Here is a 19,067-nt window from a genome sequence, read left to right on the forward strand (position 1 = left end):
GTAGTCTTTACTGCCTGTCGGTGTTTACCGCCAAGCCTACTCAGGGATACCCTTAGCAGTAGGGTTTGTAGGTAGGGATCGACTGCTCTAGAACTCGATGGTACAAGGAACACAAAGATTTAGACAGGTTCAGGCCGCAAGTTTGCGTAATACCCTACGTCTTGTGTGGTTTGTATTGCCTTAGGTGTTGATGATTGTTTGGAGGGGGTCCCTGGCCACCCTTATATATCCGGGGGATAGGGTTACATGGAAAGTCATAGCCGAGTACAGTTGGAGTCCTACTACAACATAATCGGGTAGTTTCCTTTGTACTGCAGCTAGTTCTATGTCTATTCGGGTAGTTACAAAAGAGGTAAGGTACATCCATGAGCTATCCCTTACTCTAGAACATTCTATGTCTATAAGCGGTCCCGCTGTCCCGGGTCTGACAAGCCCCCGAGCTCTTCGTATCCGAGTCCTGCAGGCGTCGAGTACTTGGCTGGGCGTCTTCGAGTACTTCAAGTAGTCAGAACATCCTTATGGTTGCTTCTGGTCCTTTCTTCTGATACGTCGAGTAGTCCTTCAAGTACTTCTATTTGCTTCGAGGCTGTGAGGTGCTCAAGCCCTGAAATCTTGATCATATATGGTGCGCGAAGTAGTCGCGCTCCATATGAAGTAGCCCCCGAGCCTTAGGTTGAATCGCAGAATCAAGCTGAGGGTCACTTCAGACTATTTTCCAAAAAAACTTGAAAAATAAGTCTCTGATGCCTGTATCCAACAGCCCCCGAGCCTTAAATTAAAATCTCTTTTGCTGTGAGTAGCCCCCAAGCGTAGATTTGGAATTAAGGATTTAAGTCGTGGCATCAGATTTTATCCTTCAGATTATTTGTAGGATTCATCAGATCCGGAATCTGAAAAGACCTCTTTTTCGGGTAAAATCCCTAATATGATACAATTGGATCCGCCACACTGATTGCACCCAAAATAATTTCAAGAATAAAACCCGGGATGTACGGCTCTTTATTCAGTTCTCACATGAGACGTTGCTATTGTGAGAATCTGCATTATTGCAGATTTGACTGCATCTGTGAATGCTACCATGATGCATCCGTGAAACGTGCACTGTTAATTCACGGGTTCTCCTTCAGTAAGTCTCCTTGTGTCTATAAAAGGCAGGAGGGAGGCCCTTGCCAGAAGCACCAAAGTGTAGCGGCCATGGCTTTTCTTTGGTGTTCTTGCTCTCGCCCTCCTGAATTTTGTGTAGTTCTTTCCAACAAAAGATGCTAGAAGAGAACTTGGGAGTAACAAGAGAAGTCTCTGCTGCCTCCTCCTGCATCCCTAATGCCCTCATCGGATCCATGCTGGACATCATGTCCTTGCATCTTCCAATGAGGTAGTTTTGGTGTCACTGAGTTGAGTCTTGTTGTGTCACATCCTTGGGATTGTCTGTTTCTAGGTGCCCAAGAACTGACATCTCTGGCGGGGAAGCTTGATCTTGCCACAGAGTGTTCAGAGAGAAAGAGAAATTTCTCTGCAAGATGCTACAAGAGGACTTGCGAGGTGATTACTATAACCTGTCTCCATACTCTTGTAGCTTATCTCCCTGAATACAAATATCTTTATTCCCGAAATGGGAATAACAAGTTTATACTTTGTCACGGCCTCGGGCCGATCTAGCTGCAGTCTGCTTCTCAGGAAGCCAAGAAGTGTGCGTGCAGACCCGAGTCGTTTGTAAAGTTATGTAAAAAGTACTCGAGTTGTAGTGTCGAGTAGTTGTACTATGCCGAGTACTTATCCTTGTTTTGGAATTTAATCCCAGTTAAGGAAAAGAATGTCAAGTAGTCGACTAGGGATGTGAGTGTTTTCTTTTCCAGAATGTAATCTCTTTTAAATCCTGTTATTTTCGCGATTTGCAACGGACTGTTGCCCTGTTGGGTGTTTTTACCATGTTTCCACTGCCATTATAAAATGAAGCGGTAACTTAGGTTTTACCCCAACAGCCGCCACTTAGTTTTACTGCTTTAGATCTGTCTTTCTGCTTTCGAACTCCCAGATCCAAAGTTCTTGCTTCATTTCGAACTCCCGGATGGCCCCCAAGAAAGCGACCAAGGGGAAGAGTGTGGCTGCAGAGCCAACCCGTGATGAGGGTTGGAACACAAGTAAGTGTTCTCAATCTGACTTAGATTCTTTGGTGTCGCAGGGTCTTTTAGTTCCCAAATCTGTTATCCAATGGCGTCCTGCCTTGGGTTCAGATCATCCGTATGAAAATACGGGGGAAATTATTTCTTTCACCTCATACTTGGAACGAGGATTGGGGTTTTCTTGGTCTTTTTTCTTTTCTGGGCTCCTGCACTACTACAAGATCCAGTTGCATCATCTGACCCTAAATTCCTTTGTCCATATTTTCATCTTCGTGCATTTATGCGAAGCTTTTTTGGGCATCGAGCCCCATTTTAGCTCTTTCGCTTTCTTTTTCATTTGAAACCGCAGCCCAACAGATTCGTCTTAGATGTAGTAGGGGGCGCGGGTCTCCAACTTAGGCAAAGGAAGGATAGAATGTATATCCCTTAGGACCTTAGTAATAAAGTAATCGAATGGAAACCCAAGTGGTTCTATGTTGAGAACCAGTCGAGAAGTTTTCCATCCATTACTTCCGGCCCTCCAATCCAATGGCCTGAGTGGAATAAAAAACCAGTCGACGAGAGTCAAATCTCTGAACTACTCGCGTAGATTGCCATTCTAAGGCAAAATATGTTTACTGGGGAAGCAGTCATTTTTGACTGGATGAAGCTAAGAATCCAGCCATTGCAGGCTCGGGAATCGCTTGAATCCCAGTATCAAGGAACAACTGATCTGTCAAGATACTCGAAGGAAGAGATCTCGGATGATGTAGTTTTTAGTCGAATACAACGACTTCTGAAGAATGTAAATAGAATCCTAGTTGTTCCTGGTACTTTTTTTGCTATGAATCCGCCAAAGCAGGTACTTGATAAGAGTAGTCGATTCGTAGAAATCGAGTACTTTACCATAGTGTAAATCTGATAGGATTTGCTTTCTGTAGGAGGACATGGATCGCTTTAAGAGTAGTCCTTCGTTACCAGGCATTTATTCGCCCTTTTGTTCTTCTAATTTCCTCGATTTGTAAATCAAATATTAGTATGTTCATATGAGGTTTCATATAAACAGTACTGATATCCAGACATGGTTGTGCAGATGAGGCAGCATCTGGAGAAAGGAGTGATGGGGAGCACAACCCCACTCCAAGTGCTGATGCCCAGACCAAGCGCCCAAGGAGTACTCGGTCAGTGGCGAGGAAGCATAACAGCTCCTCCCATACTACTAGCGACAGGTAAGTAGCTAGTTATTTTGCAATCGAGTACCTTTTAGTTGTCGATTTGCAAGTTTTGATTTGTGTTTTTGCTTTTCTCAGTCCGGCGGCTAAGATGCCACGGACTGTATCATCTGGGGATGATACTATGGTGGGACAAACTGTCCCCTCCACCATAGTGGACCCATCAAGTGGGATCGGGGCTACTCATTCAGCGAGTAGTTTCGATATAAATAAGACCGTCGATGCGGGTAAGCTGGCCATGATTGCAAAGCCTGCCCGCAAATTTGGCATCAAGGGGTTTGCCCTAATAAGAGCTCCTGCGTAAGTTCTTTAGAACTTGTATGTGTAGGATTTGTTTTGGATATAGTAGTTTGTAACTACTTTGTCTTTGCAGAGATGCAGTCCTGGGAGAGGACGTGGGGGCTGAGAGCCACTTGGATTCTCAGCCGGAGCTGGAGAAGCCCCCGAGTACTCCTGAGATGAGTACTCATGATGCAGAGGCGATGGCCAATAGTATGCTTCTGGATTCTCCATTGCTCGATCCTGAGAGGGCCAATGAGGAGATCCCGGAGGATGGTGGAAGTAGCAAGCTTCCCGGAGTAGGAGAAGGCGAGAAACTTCCTGAGGGAGGTGATGATAGACAGCCTGCGGAGGCCCCTGCAGGTAAGCTTGTAGTGCCTTATAGAAAGGTATCCTTTTGTTTGCTCTTGATGTAATTAAGTAGCATGTTCTTCCTTTAGATTCCCAAAACACGGGGAATACTGTAGGAAGGATTGAAGAAGTGCCCAAGAAGGCTGTTGTTGTGGAGAGTACTTCCCAAGTCAGATCGGGAAGTGACTTGCCAAGAGAGAAGGTGGAGCTAGCTTTCAAGCTGCTGGAGGTAAGTAATCGAATGCTTCGAGTACTTTTAAAGTAGATCGAGTAGTCTACTGATCTTTTTGTTTTGCAGGAGGCACTAGGACGAAAAGGTGTCCAGTAGCCAGATGAGACAGAGCTGAATGCTCTCAAGGAGAGGGTTAAGACGCTCTCATCTAAGGAGACTGCTCTTGAAGGGAAGCTGAAAAAGCTTTCCCAATCTAAGAAAGGTTAGTCTTTAGCATTTGATATGCACTCGACTATTAGATCTACTTAGTGTTTATAAGATTTTCTTTCTATCGAGTACATAGCTTGTGCCAAATCTTTAGAGATTCAGGAAAGTTTGGTACTGGATTTAAAGATTCTTATGTACCGAAACGCAGATGAAATAGAGAAGCTCAAGAAGATCAAGGAGGACTCTAACTGTGAGGCAGCATCGATGCTGCAACAACTCAAGACTTTGTCAGAGTCTCGAGACTCGATGCAGCGTGAGTTCGTGGAGATGAAAGAAGTCAGAGATGCCACCCTGGAGGTAGTCGAGGCCATGGATATCCCAGTTAGAGATGGAGATGAACCACTCACGCTGGCCGGGAGGCTTGTCAGGGTGCCTGGGGCCTTCGAGAGGTTTGTTTCCCACATTACCCGCCAATACATAGGTCACGTACTTGGGCTGGTGAAATCTTATTGGCCAACCACTCTTCTGGATGCTCTTGGACAAGGAGCCAAGGCTGATTGTACTGATGATCAGTTCCGTCAGTATTTGGTGGAAACTTCCGGGGTGGCTGATCAGATTGTAGAAGTCTTGAGCAGAGCAGAGTCTTCTTAAGCTTTTCTTGTATTTGAGTTGGCGTGTGAGCCAGAAGTACTTTGAACAAATGCTGGATGTTTGTGTAAAGTCAAGTACTTGTTATGATTGTGGAATCCCTTAATGTGTCGAGTAGTTGTACTCGTGGGTCCTGAGTGTAGGCATCATTGGGCCCACTCAGTCATAATAGTAGATACGATGCATTGTATCCGTGGGTGCCTTAGGAGGCAACATATTCTCGAATCAAATCGAGTTTGTACATTTCTAAATCATAACCATAGTGCTGACCGGTTAGGATTGAATCCCGTAGGATTAACCAAGTGGGAATAGCACTTAAAGGTGTGAGAAGCCGTAGCTTAGTATGAATTTCCTTTTTTTAGGAAACATTTCCAATTAGCACGCGGCTAATATGAACTTTGTTGTCCTAATGGGGGAAGAACTCTTATTGAGTTTTTAGGAGATTTAAGAAGTTTCTCGATAGATAAGAAGACAGGAAGCTCTCGACAAATACTTAGATTACTAAGGGAGAACAGGAGTTCTTTTTGAATCTCAAGCAAGTGAGTAGTACCCGTCAAGTACTCGAGGCAAAAAGATTCTGTAACGGAGATTCCCATAGTAAACTAAGTAAGCTGGAAACTTGTGTCAACTTATTTTAGAGTATCAAGAACTTATTTGTACTCCTTGAGGGGTTTTCGTAGTTGACCATTTAGGGTAGACCTTGTTTGGTTACCCAGATAGTATGCAGCTATTTATGAAAATGGCCCAAACTACTCGATCGTATCGAGTAGTATGTCCTATTAATGGACTGGATTGATTTCTAGAATAGGACTGTTAGGATTGAACTCCATCGAGTTAACCAAGACGCGAATATTCTAGAAACATCCCAAACTTACTCGAGCAGAATGAGTAAGGTGTCCTACCTGAGGACTGGAGTAACTCTAAGGCAAGCTGTTAGGTACTAACCCCGTCGGGTTGTCCAAGATGAAGGTGCCAAAAGAGTATCCAAGATCTACTCGAGCCAGCGAGTAGGGTGTCCTTTAACCAAGGACTGGAGTAATCCGTAAGATAGAACTATTAGGTACGAACCCCGTCGGGTTGCCCAAGACGTAAATGTCGAAGGGATATCCAAAACTTACTTGAGCAAGGTGAGTAAGGTGTCCTTTAACCAAGGACTGGAGTAATCCTTAAGACAGAACTGTCAGGTACGAACCCCGTCAGGTTGCCCAAGACATAAATGTCAAAAAGATATCCAAAACTTACTCGAGCAAGGCGAGTAAGGTGTCCTTTAACCAAGGACTGGAGTAATCCTTAAGACAGAACTGTTACGTATGAACCCCGTCGGGTTGCCCAAGACGTAAATGTCAGAAAGATATCCAAAACTTACTCGAGCAAGGCGAGTAAGGTATCCTTTAACCAAGGACTGGAGTAATTCTTAAGACAGAACTGTTAGGTACGAACCCCGTCGGGTTGCCCAAGACGTAAATGTCAGAAAGATATCCAAAACTTACTCGTGCAAAGCGAGTAAGGTGTCCTTTAACCAAGGACTGGAGTAACTCTTAGGGCAAGTCTGTTAGGTACTAACCCCGTCGGGTTGCCCAAGATGAAAGTGCCGAAAGAGTATCCAAGACCTACTCGGGCAGGGCGAGTAGGGTGTCCTACCGGAGGACTAGAGTGTCTTTTAGGACAGAACTGTTAGGTACGAACCCCATCGGGTTGCCCAAGACATAAATGTCAAAAAAGCACTCGAGTGAGAACTGTAAATACTACTCGATAGCTGCTCTAATGCTGAGCAAGACTTTCGAGGTGGGGTATTGGTCATCTGAGCGAGAGCCAAGTAGTCGATATAGGAGAAATCAACTTTATTTGGGTTTGTCGAAATTACAATAACTGTAAAGTGACAAACTCTGACTCTTAAGACCTACCCCTTGCTTGTTGGACATGAGCAATGGTTTATATAACTGAATAAAACTTATTCGAAGATAGTGCTAGTCGATATGGGGGTCGACTAGATTTGGGGTAGAGCTAGTCGATGCAGAGGTCGACTAGATTTATTGGTGGGATCTCCTTTAGGAGAGGTGCCCCAAGGGCCTTGCGGTGTGAGTCACACTGGAAGATCGTGTGAGAACTCTTTGGGTGGATAAAGCACTAGCGTAGTAGTACTTTGTTGATCCTGTTTTTGTTCTGAGATGATTCAGCTTGATGCTAGGTGCGTGGTTTACCCTGAGGATGGGTACTGGTGGTTGCCGGCTTGTACTTCTTGAAAGATGTAGAAGCCTTTGGCGAGATGCGGTAGTTGGAAGAAGGACTGTATGCCTTGACTTCCTCCCGTTTCTTTCTTCTTGAGATGATGACGTTGCGCGCATCGCGCCCAACGTTGATCACACTGCGGAGGTCGCAGTTGGAGTAGTCGTAGTTGTCGCCTTGCGCCTTGCTGTTCCTGTAGGCTGTTAGCGAGGCGCTGATGCCTGAACGCCCTATTCTGGTTGAGCTGGCGATGACGTTTGTAGAGATCTTGAGCTGGATGCTGCTTATCTAGCTGGACGGTGACAGTCACCGCTGGAGGAGGAGTAGCAGGTACATCCTCCTCAGTAGTAGCTTGAGCTTTTGTAATTGTAGGAGGAGTAGTTTCCATATTGTCGGAAAGGTACTCGCTGAAATCATCAGAATTGTAGTCGTCGATTTTTAGACGCTCTGTGGGATCACCCTCAGGTTCTTCAGCGATACGAACCATGAGGATTTCATGGAAAAGGTGTTGAACTTCTTGGTCTTGTTTGCTTGACGACGGGTTTAAAGGAGTGCTCTATTGGTAGGGCAGATCCTCTAGCTGTGAGGCAGAAGCGTTGGGATCTTGTGCCTTCCTGAGGTGCACTGTCCGTCCTTGCGGCATTGCATATATAATCAAATTAGGGAGGGAGTCCTGATCGGACTTGGAGTTCTTAGCCAAGTTGGACTTGACTTGTTTACTATACTGGATTAGGTCGTCCAGTTGTTCCTCCGGGTCGGAGGAGTACTCGGATTCGGAGTCGGTTAGCCCACCGATTTTTGAGTATGTATGCTTTGGGTGAGCGAAAAGTGGTATGCTCATCTCTACACTGAGGGCGTTCTCATTCATCCAGTGTAGCCATGATTGAGTAGGAGTTAGCCCCTCAGGCTCCTTATTCCATGGTTTGTCATAGATTGAGTCGCTGGATTGTTCTGGGGCCTAGGCTTTTCCTTTTTTAAGTTTGGCTAGTTCCCAAAGAGCGTTGGCATGCTCGGTTGGTTTGGCCATGGCGTCCATGAACAACTCGACATTGTCTAACCACTCTTCAAGATCGTCAAATGGTTCAAAGTTCTCGAGACCGTTCATGAAGCGATCAAAGTCCTGATCGAATTTGGACTCGACTAGTTTCAGAGTCCGAGTGTGAGCAGGTTTCGGTGAAGGGCTTTGAGGTATCCTGGAGATAGACGGTCCCATCCGAACAAGCCGGGGGTTTGTCTCACCTGCTCCCCCGCAGATTCCTCCTCCCGATTTCTGCTCTTTGTTTTGCAGAGTACTTTCAGCCACCTTGATGCAGTTAGCAAGCTTTGAATTTACCCGATCGATCCCTGAGAGCATGTCGCCCGACCTCTTCTGCGATGGGTTTAGTGCTTTAGGGTTCTGCTGTAGCACGCAGATGGGCTGAGAGTGGTTTCTGCAAGTTTGATGCAGCTCTCTATCAATCGTGAAACTTGATCCACTCCGGCGAGTAGTTCTGAGTTTTTGATCTTAGGGTGTTTGATTGTCTTCAGATGAGCCAGGTATTTTCCGAGAGTTTTGGAAAAGTAAGGCTTTTCGGAATCAGAATTTGTGTCGAACTCGACCAAACCAAGAGTTCGGTTTTGAGTTGTCACATTTCCTGGGTTGTCCGAGTCGAGTTCGGGTGGAACTCTTTTCTCGTCGAGATCCGCGGACTCGCGGATGTCGGCGAGTTGGGAGTGGGTTTTCGATTTAGGCGAGTTAGGCGTGACAAGGTGGCTGGAAAAGCCTCCCGTTCCATCAGCCGTGCAAGCCCAGGAACCGAAAACGAAAGTCGTGCCTTCTAGCACGCTGTGGCATTGCTTGATCCGGCCATCGAATTCGTTGGTGAACTCGCCGAATCCCCTACCTAGCGCGCCAGCTGTCGGTGTTTACCGCCAAGCCTGCTCAGGGATACCCTTAGCAGTATGGTTTGTAGGTAGGGATCGACTGCTCTAGAACTCGATGGTACAAGAAACACAAAGATTTAGACAGATTCGGGCCGCGAGTTTGCGTAATACCCTACGTCTTGTGTAGTTTGTATTGCCTTAGGTATTGATGATTGTTTGGAGGTGGTCCCTGCCCGCCCTTATATATCCGGGGGGACAGGGTTACATGGAAAGTCCTAGCCGAGTATAGTTGGAGTCCTACTACAACACAATCGGGTAGTTTCCTTTGTACTGCAGCTAGTTCTATGCCTATTCGAGTAGTTACAAAAGAGGTAAGGTACATCCATGAGCTATCCCTTACTCTAGAACATTCTATGTCTATAAGCAGTCCCACTGTCCCGGGTCTGACACTGCCTCTCCCCAAAGAAATTTAGGAACACTCATTGTGAACATAAGGGAACGAGCAACCTCAAGTAAATGCCTATTTTTTCTTTCAGCAACACTGTTTTGTTCTGGAGTGTTAACACATGTTGTTTGATGTTCAATACCATTAGAAACAAGAAAATGTTCAAACTCCTAGTTAACATACTCCGTACCGTTGTCTAAGCGTAAGACCTTAATAGTGTTTCCAAATTTATTTTTAATGAGGGCATACAAATCTTTAAAGATAGTAAAAACATTACTTTTGTGCTTCAACAGATAAAGCCAAGTATACCTACTAAACCCATCAATGAAAGTCACAAACCATCTGTGCCCAGAAATAGAGTGTTCGCACATGGTCCCCAGACATCAGAATGAATCACATCAAATGGTCTATTACTTCTTAAACCCAAACTAGGATAGGGAACTCTTGTATGTTTAGCATGTTCACATGCATCACATACAAAAGATTCTTTAGGACACGCATTAAAAAGTGAAGGATAACTATGAGACATAGAAGCAAAAGAGGGGTGTCCAAGCTTGCGGTGGAGTAATAATAATTCTTGACATGGAGACATTTTGGATGCAAAAACAACTTCATCACTTCCTTCAGCAAGATAATAGAGTCCATTATGCATGGTCCCAGTCCCAAGAATTCTCCCTGTTCATAGCTCCTGAAAAGCACAATGAGAAGGATCAAACCAACCTCTAAAATTGAGAGATTTTGTGATAGAGCTAACTGATAATAGATTAATAGGGAAATCAGGAACGTGTAAACCTGGTGATAAGAATAGGGTTTTGGTGCACCGGATAGATCCACGCCCTGTTATAAGAACCATGGATCCATATGCTACACGTACTTTATCCTTACTTGAACAAGGAGTATCAGAAGTGAAAAGATTGGATGCTCCTGTCATATGGTTAGTAGCTCCATAATCAATTATCCAAGATTTATGTACATAGGCTTGAACAGGTTTTATACCTTGGGAAGTGGCATGATAACTGAAATTAGTAGAAAAACTTTGAGTAGAAGACGGGCCTTCAAAGAGTTTGAGCTTGGAGCTGTATTTGTCAAGAGCTTGAGTATCTACAATCGGAAGCTCCTTTTCGGATGCAGTATGATGGGCTCGATTCCAGTTAGCACCTTGAACTCCCCATGGCTGAGATTTTCTCCTTTTTTTCCACCCAGGTGGGAAACCATGCAGCCTAAAACACTTCTCTATAGCATATCCCTTATCACCACAATGATCACAAATTACCTTACTAGATGGAAAACCATGCAGTTTAAAGCATCTCTCTATAGTGTGCCCCTTATCACCACAATGATCACAAATCACCTTATTTCTTTCTTGATCTCCTCAGAAGATAGATGTATGGCTCTTCTTGCAGATAAGGTAGCACTAGCGTCAACTGCTTTATATGCATCCACTTTGAAATGTGAGTATTTGGTCTCACTTTTTGGTACTTGGTCCCATATTTGGAATTACCGGATACTTTACCCTAGGTATTTCTGGGTACTTCCTACCACTGCTAGAAAACTGGGCATTCGTCCCTGCACGTTAGTACCGGTCGAACTTTTGACCGGTACTAACGGCGCCATTTTATACCGATAAAAAAATTGGAGCCTATTAGTACCGACTCGTGGCTCCAGCCGGTACTAAAGAGCCGGCACGAACACTGGCGCGCAACGGCTAGGAGCCATTTAGTACCGGCTGGTGGCTCCAGCCTGTACTAAATGAGAGATTTAGTACTGGCTGATGTCTCCAGCCAGTACTAACTTGCTCACTATAAATCAGCTCGCCTTCTTCCTCCCCGAGCCCGAGCCAACCATTTCTTCACCGAGCTCGAAGTGCTTCCATGGCGTGAGAGAGGAGGTGCCGCCCATTTTTTCAATTTTTGTGGGGATTTCACTCATCCAAGTGTGTCAAAGATTTGCAACTTCATCCTCTCTTGTTTGATGGTCTTTATTCTTTGTTTATTGCTCCATATTTAGAGAAATTTAGAATTTTTAGAAAGAGTGAGTATGAGCTTGACTTTTTTGATTTATACATTGTTTTGAGATGTATAGAACTAATAAATTGAACATAGAGAAGATTTATTAGATAGTTTGAATGTGCCTTATTTCTAATGATTTTTTTCAATTATTTTCAAATGTCATGGTTAGTTTGTTAGTTTGTTTCCTTTTAGGTAGATAATTTTTTTATTTTGCAAATTAATTTTATTCAGTCTCATAAGAGTAGGTCATTCGGACTTAGAGAAGATAAGCTGCCGTTGGAGATCAAATTCTTGGTTCAACCCATCAAGAAAAAGTTTGCTCACCAGTGACTGGAACCATGTATGATGAATGGCCATATCCTTTTGACCAACAGGCTCAAACGGATGATAATAATGTAAATCTCTGTATAATCTTTTCAGTTCACCAGAATACTCAGTCACTGATTTTGTACCTTACTTCAAATGCAACAACTCATGCATAATACGAGTAGCATGCATCTTATTTGATTTGCCTGCAAATTGATTTTGTATAGTATCCCACACATATGCTACAGTAACCATTGTTTCAACTTGTTCTCTATCTATATGTTCCATACTACCCAACAACCACACAGGCACTCTGTCATTAATTTGTTTAGTCTGGGCATCCATTTCACCCTTAGCATCGCCTTCATCAGGGACTAATAACCTCTCATATCCATGAGAGCTCAAAATTAATCGAGTATGTCAAGCCCAACTTAAATAGTTTTCTTGTCCCTGTAACTTATGGGGCTTTGGCTCAAGAGGATGTTCGGCAACCTCTTGAAACTACCTTAGTCTGCTCCATATTTGCTAAGAATTTCACATAATTTTTCAATGCTAAATCTGCATCCTTTTCTCCACTAACCCCAACATGGTTCTATTTTACTCTAAATCACAAATCTCAGTATGCAAGAGACTCACCAAACCAAGTTGCTTTAACTTCATAAACACGTATCACTATGGGCTAGCCATATCAAATAACAAAACTAGACTCCGGTGGCACACACTCCACGACAAAATTTGCTTCAGCAAGCTTCAAAGTCCATGCATTGCTTTCAACAACATACAACACACTAGCAAGCAGCAGCAGAGGCATGTGCGGGCACCCAACAACAGTAGAGGAAGCAAGCGGAGAAGAAATCACTAGCCGATCCACAGCTGGCCGAATTGAAAAAAGACTGACGAAGACCAGGATGCCGTCCACCAATTGAAGACCAACGAGCAGAAGGCCGTAGCAACCGACGACAAGCAACCGCAAAGCTCCTGGCCGTGTGCGCACGGTGACGGGCCGCGCGATAGAACGCGCGGGCGGATCGCCGCGACAGCGACGAGCAGATGGTGGCGTCGGGCGGAGGGGTGCAACTCTTCCACGATAGGGACCAGCACACGAGGCTCCGAGGCACAGCGAAATCGACGGAAACAGATGGAAGCTGTAGGATCAACCCGCTCTGATACCATATTGATTTTATTGGATGGATTTGTGGTGGATTAGGGATTGGAGATAGAGAGGAACAAGAACTAGGAAGAACACCGAATGGGGAAATTCTGGATTGGATTTCCTCTCGACCGTTCTCTGGTCATATCTATTTGAAATTATAACTTTATATTTTAGTCCCTATAAAACATCTATTTTACAAATAGATACCAACAATTAGTAAATCAGTTCTTTATGTTAGTTGCACCTTACCCAACAGGAAACATTACCATTAAATCCAAATGACCCTCAACCACTACTCAGTGTCAGTCTGTCTGCGCACAAAAATACATAGCTCATCTTAGACACTTGTACTTGAGAACTGGCTTTCACTACCTGCCAGTTAGTTTATGAACTGGTTGTATTGAATCACTAGCTACCAGTTGTAGAGCTTGAACGCGAAAACACTGTTTGAGCTGAAAAGAACTGGTAGTTATAACTGGTATCACTTCCTATCGGTCACGCCTAACTGGCATAGTTGCATTCCTACCTGCAGAAACACTAACTACCTTATTAGCTTTTAGCATACCACTCACTACAAACCCATATATAGTGAGAAGTATATTACGCGAACTCACAGTGATTCTTAGGTAATATTGTCAGTGTGTATATAAGAACCGTTAGTGAGGAGTGAGCAAAACTAAAATTCCCTAATAAAATCAATGTTTGGCTCGCTGTTGTAGCTCGCATCCGATTGCAAGTCTAAATATAAATACAAGCTTCTCTTCTTCTTTCTTAAATAAATAATGTATAAACTATAAAATTTTAGATCTTACCATTACAATTTTGATATGGAACTGATCTACATCTGAGGTTGTTTGAAAATAATTCAAAACTTGTAGATTTAAAAACTAGAGAATTTATAATATTTTTTGAACTATTAAATGGCCTTAAATGAAAAAGTTGTCAACTACAAACTTTTAAATCTCTTCAAGCTCTAAAATTTGGGTGCAAAGTTTGTCTCTATCCAAAATCATATGGAAAAGTTATAATTTTTTTACATTAGACAATTTGTAGACGCATGTCATGCTACTACCCGTCCCTGGAAATAGAGACTATTTTTAGAGGTGGGTGATGGCTTGACCCACATCTAAAATTATATTTTTAGGACTGGGTGATGGTGTTACCCGCCCCTAAAATGGGGTCATTTTCAAGGACGGGTGACGCCATCACCCGCCCCTAGAACTGCATTTTCAAGGCGAGACAACTGCTATAGTAGTTCCACTCCTTTTATAGAACTGAGTTACCTTTTGACTCTCCCCTGGAAAAAATGGGGTCATTCGTACAAATTATTATTGTAGTAGTGACATGAGCTGTTCTAATTTGTTTTCTGGACTACTAACACTCCCGTTCTAAAACCAGTAGTTGTAACTACCGATCTTTACTCCTAATTCGTGTTCACTCCATACTATACGGAAGGCATGGCGCGGCCGCATCTCACCTCTCTCAACCAATCCCACAAGCACATTGCAACCTGCTGTGCCATTCATAATACCAGCACGTAATTGATTTATTGATTATATATATGTAGTTGCCATTTATAATAATGAACAAAAAAAAGCTATATATCCATTAGTACTACCAGCGCATATACGACCATTGACCTCCCAGATTTAGTATTAAGACCTGCTGTGCGGTGATACTTACAAAGTTTTCTTTTTCCTAATTTTGGGTAAAATTCTTAATTTGAAGTATATTGATTTTTCTTTCATTATCTATTATTTGCAAAAATATAGATATTTATCTAAGTAATCTCTCTTTGACAAATACTTTACGTTTGAATAATGATAAAGTTCAAAAGAGACATCTTTGATCATTATTTTAATTTCTACCTTTTGCCGCACGTCTTCGTTGCAAAGGTAACGGGATGTAAGATAATTACTGACGACCTAATGACAAAACATGTAATATCTCCTATTACCTAGGTATGGTAAAAAAAGTTTTTTTCCCTATTGGAACGTATCTATGAAATTGAACAAAATGTGTTATGATAGTACAAAAATGTCTGCATTTGTATGCAATGACCAAATGGAAAATCAGGAATTAAGTTATAATTTTGTAAAATTGTAACAAATAAGTCTCCAAAAAGCGTTCAAATGTAAGTATACAAAATACTCGGAGTGCAGTTCTTGATATGTGCATGGGAGGTGTTGCACGCCGGTTGCAATGCCTAAGTGAGGTATAAATAGCAAATAATCAATCAGCTTATTATCAACATATAAATTGCTGCAAAATAAACCCAAAATAGTTTTACATGGTTTTTTTCTTTTTTTTCTGTACGTGGCTTCATTTTAAGCATATGCAAAACCTAAAACATCCCTTCATTTTTAGCAACGGGTCAAAGCCTAATGTTTTTCCATGGAGGAGACCATGCTCTGATGGAAGTTAGCACATGGATGCAGGCGCAAGAACAGGTTGTCACCAGCAGCCCAGCATAAATATATATAAATATAAGGAGTCGCAAGGACATTGCATCCTTTATAACTTAACAAGAACATTCTTGCTCTAGCTAGCCACATATAATTGCATGAGATAACACACGCATGACCGTCGACCATGTTAAGCCATCATCATATGATCAAGGTTGTACATATCGGTCGTACGTGAACGGTGATTGTGACGACCCCATGGAGAATTTTTGTTCCCATGTGAAACTAATCATAGAACTTCCCCGGCCGGCTATACCTGAACGTATAATAATCACTGGCTGCGGCAACATTACGCATGGCACGGAATGGCCGCGTCGACTTATGCATCCCACATGCAGATATGACCTTTGTGCCATTAGATATGATCATCATAGAGGCCAGCCATTCCATAATACCAACGCATTATACCAATGAGCTCCCAGATTTAGTATTAAGAGCCTTAAGATGGTGCTGTTTTTTCTGGAATCAACACTACAAGACAGTTCTGTTTTTTCTTCAAAAAGGGAAATTTTATTATATCAAGTAGTATTATATTGAGGTGATACAACAATGCTTGAATAAATTTCCAGCCTCTGCTAGAAAAGCACGCAGCCTATCAACGAAGAGAAGAAACATGCACTCTATTGACTATCAATCCGTAGAATAGATCGCCACCATGTGCCCAGGAAAAAAAATCTAAAAAAATCCTTGGTCATTTGTGCCAATCGCTGAGATAATCCAAGACAGCTCTGTATAGTATTAGGAATACCAGAACGAATTTCTTTTACAGAGGAAAATAAATTTGTAGTCTAGGATATCAAAAAGAAATGTAATGTTACTTGCTGGTAACCTTTGAAGCTATCTTTTTAATTGAATGTCATTGGAAAATTCCTTTTTTTTCTAGTCTAGATAAAAAAAAATCTTGGTTGCTCGAAAGTACACCAATGCAATCATCACAACGTGCAGTGTAGACTAGCGGGTCTGGCTGTCCGTTTTTTAGCTTGGTCTGCGGTAGAACGGTATGGCACTATACCACGGCCCAGAAATCCCAACAGATGTGTGTCGGCAAAAGTAGAACAACAGCGACGAACTATCAATCGGGAAAGTTCTGTAACAGTTGATCCGTCGGTAATTCAAGTTTCAACGACCGACCATCAGTCGATATTTCAACTTACATATATCATCAAATCATCTGTCGGCAATAGCTAGTATAGATCTCAAACTATCCGTCGGCAATTTTTCCTAGCCCACCGCTCAGATTCGCAGAACCTAATTGTATCATTCTTCTGCCCCGCTCGCGCGCCGCCATCTTCCCCAAATGTCCCCGCCGCCGCACGGTCGACCCCTCTCCCAAATCTCATGCATGCGCGCTCTCCCCAAATCCCCCAAAGTCCTTCGTGCTCTACCGCCTCGCGTCCTCTACTCCTCTCCCAAATCTCATACAGAGCCGCGCGCCGCTACCCCGCCCAGTACTTCTCTCCCAAATCCATCCCACCTCCTCCGTCCGCTACTCACCAGGAGCCGCCGGCCGCCATGTCCAGGAGCCGCGCCGCTGCCCGCCCGCTGTTCCTGTTCCAAATCCACCCTGTGTCGCACCCGCCTGCCATTCACCGGAGCGGGAGACCGGGCAGCCCCGTCGGCCGCGGTGTCCGGGAGCCGCCGCATCGACCCACGGGAGAGCAGGAGGCACACCACCCACTGCTCGAGCTGCAAGAAACGCTGGACCCGTAGGAGGCTGCGGGCCGCGAGAGCGCGTGAGGGACCTGCGGGAGCCGGGGCGTGCCTTGTGCTCGCATCCGTGCGGGGGACCTCCCAGGAGGAGCAGATGCTGCACAGTATGGAACACATCCATTCGTGCGGGCGCAGAGCGCATCGATGGCGGCGGCCGCGAAGCCGCTTGGGGCCGCATCGATCCCCTTGTCTGCCTGACTGCCCGAGCCCTCATCACGCTCCATCTTTCAATCTCCATCAAGGTATTACTTTCCACTCCCTCCCCCTCCCCTACTTGGATTTTAGTAGATCTGGTTGCATTTGTAGTCCTGGATTCATATACGTATGCTTGTTGATTTGCGGACATGCACAATAATAGGTATAACAGTAGTGTGTATAGCAGATCTCATTTCATTATTCTGAATGAACATTTGGTGCCGAAACATTTGGTTTGCAAATTACTTGTAACACATGTTGGTTGAGCATTCCGTGAGCTGAACTATAAGCATTTCATATATACCGAATTTTGTTGATGGAACTGAATACATGGGTAACAGATACTTACTGACAAGGAATGAGGAGAACAAGGAAAAACGATCTTGGTCATGCACCTCTGGAAGAAATGGCCAGGTATGACATCCCATTAACTCTTGCATTACTAGATTGTACAACTGAAACTGTAACTTATGGTATAACTGCCCTATTTAATTTTCTACCAAAACGTGCAGTGTTCGATCATATTTAGCTTGCCGAAGGACCAGCTGCAGTTGGCAAACAATATCTGTTCAAACTTGATTATACTGTAAACAAACTAGGTATGGTTTTTGCAATTTGTCATAGTTTTCAGCGTACCTACATGCTTATGTTCATGTGTGTGTACTCATAGCTTGTGTTGGTGTGTGTGTGTAACTGTGTATTTTGGGAGAGGGGATAAAGCCTATAAATTTTACACTTGATCATTATTCTCAGTTTGTTTGCATGCCTTTATCTTGGTTGATTTTCCCCAATTTCAACCATGCCGCAAAGGCATAACAGATGTTATAAGAGATGAGGATAATTTAAAGGGACACATTGTTATGGCTACACTGGTTATTCTTGTAACAAAAAAGACCCTCAATACTGATTTTGTATGTTTCTAATTATTTTTTCCCCTTCAAGGTGCGAGCACAAATGCCTGATCGCAGAGGGAGGGCATGCTTCTTTTGTCTACCAGTTCCAGCTCATTGAAATTGTGTTTCTTCTGAACTTCCTCGAGTTAAAACTAGGATCTCCAAGAGGATGCTTTATAAGGAGTCAAGTGCTTAGCTGTGTTCTTGGTATATATGTAGCTTTTTAGGTTGTGTTTATAGGCTAGGTCTTCTCTGCAGTTAAGTCTTTTGGCGTTTCTGAGCGCCTTTTGGTGTTTACTGTGATGGAAAATTTGACTGTATATGCTTCTTGTAATTTCTGGCTTATATGGAATCCTTTGTCTGCAGTTCTGGGAAAACATTGGACAACTAATATTTGTATGGGGGATCAATGCCAATGTTTGTATGCTCATATTGAATCTGTTGGCTTCAAATGAAAACCATCGGTCAAGTGTGTTTGTTTTGTATTGTTTCAAAAAATTGTTGTATGATCAATGAGAGATTAATTATATTATTTTCTATGGATTCTTAGCATTGGATTGTTGGTTGGTAAAGAAATTTAGCTACTTGCTGTCGGTCGGTAAAAAAGTTATAACAGATCATTGGTCGGGGATATGTATCAGTCGGTATATCTTAGTAGGGCAACACACCATCAGTTGGTATATCTTTGTCAGTCGGTATAAGTTATACCGACGCCACTTACAACGACAGAAACATGGTGTCGGCATACATTTATACCGACTGATGGTCCGTTGGTACAACGGCTTTTACCAACTGACGGTCAGTCGGTGTATCG

At 43.4% G+C, this 19,067-nt stretch overlaps 1 long non-coding RNA gene across 1 annotated transcript; it reads left to right on the forward strand.

Annotated features, from left to right (window-relative positions):
* The first annotated feature begins 16,901 nt into the window (after positions 1-16,901).
* On the forward strand, positions 16,902-18,805 carry LOC120703553. The gene is made up of 4 exons (XR_005687075.1): positions 16,902-17,407; positions 17,702-17,774; positions 17,873-17,959; positions 18,303-18,805. It is a non-coding gene; the product is annotated as an uncharacterized LOC120703553 (long non-coding RNA).
* Positions 18,806-19,067: the final 262 nt, after the last annotated feature.

Source organism: Panicum virgatum, chromosome 4K, assembly GCF_016808335.1.
Source record: "Panicum virgatum strain AP13 chromosome 4K, P.virgatum_v5, whole genome shotgun sequence".
Taxonomy (NCBI): Eukaryota; Viridiplantae; Streptophyta; class Magnoliopsida; order Poales; family Poaceae; genus Panicum; species Panicum virgatum.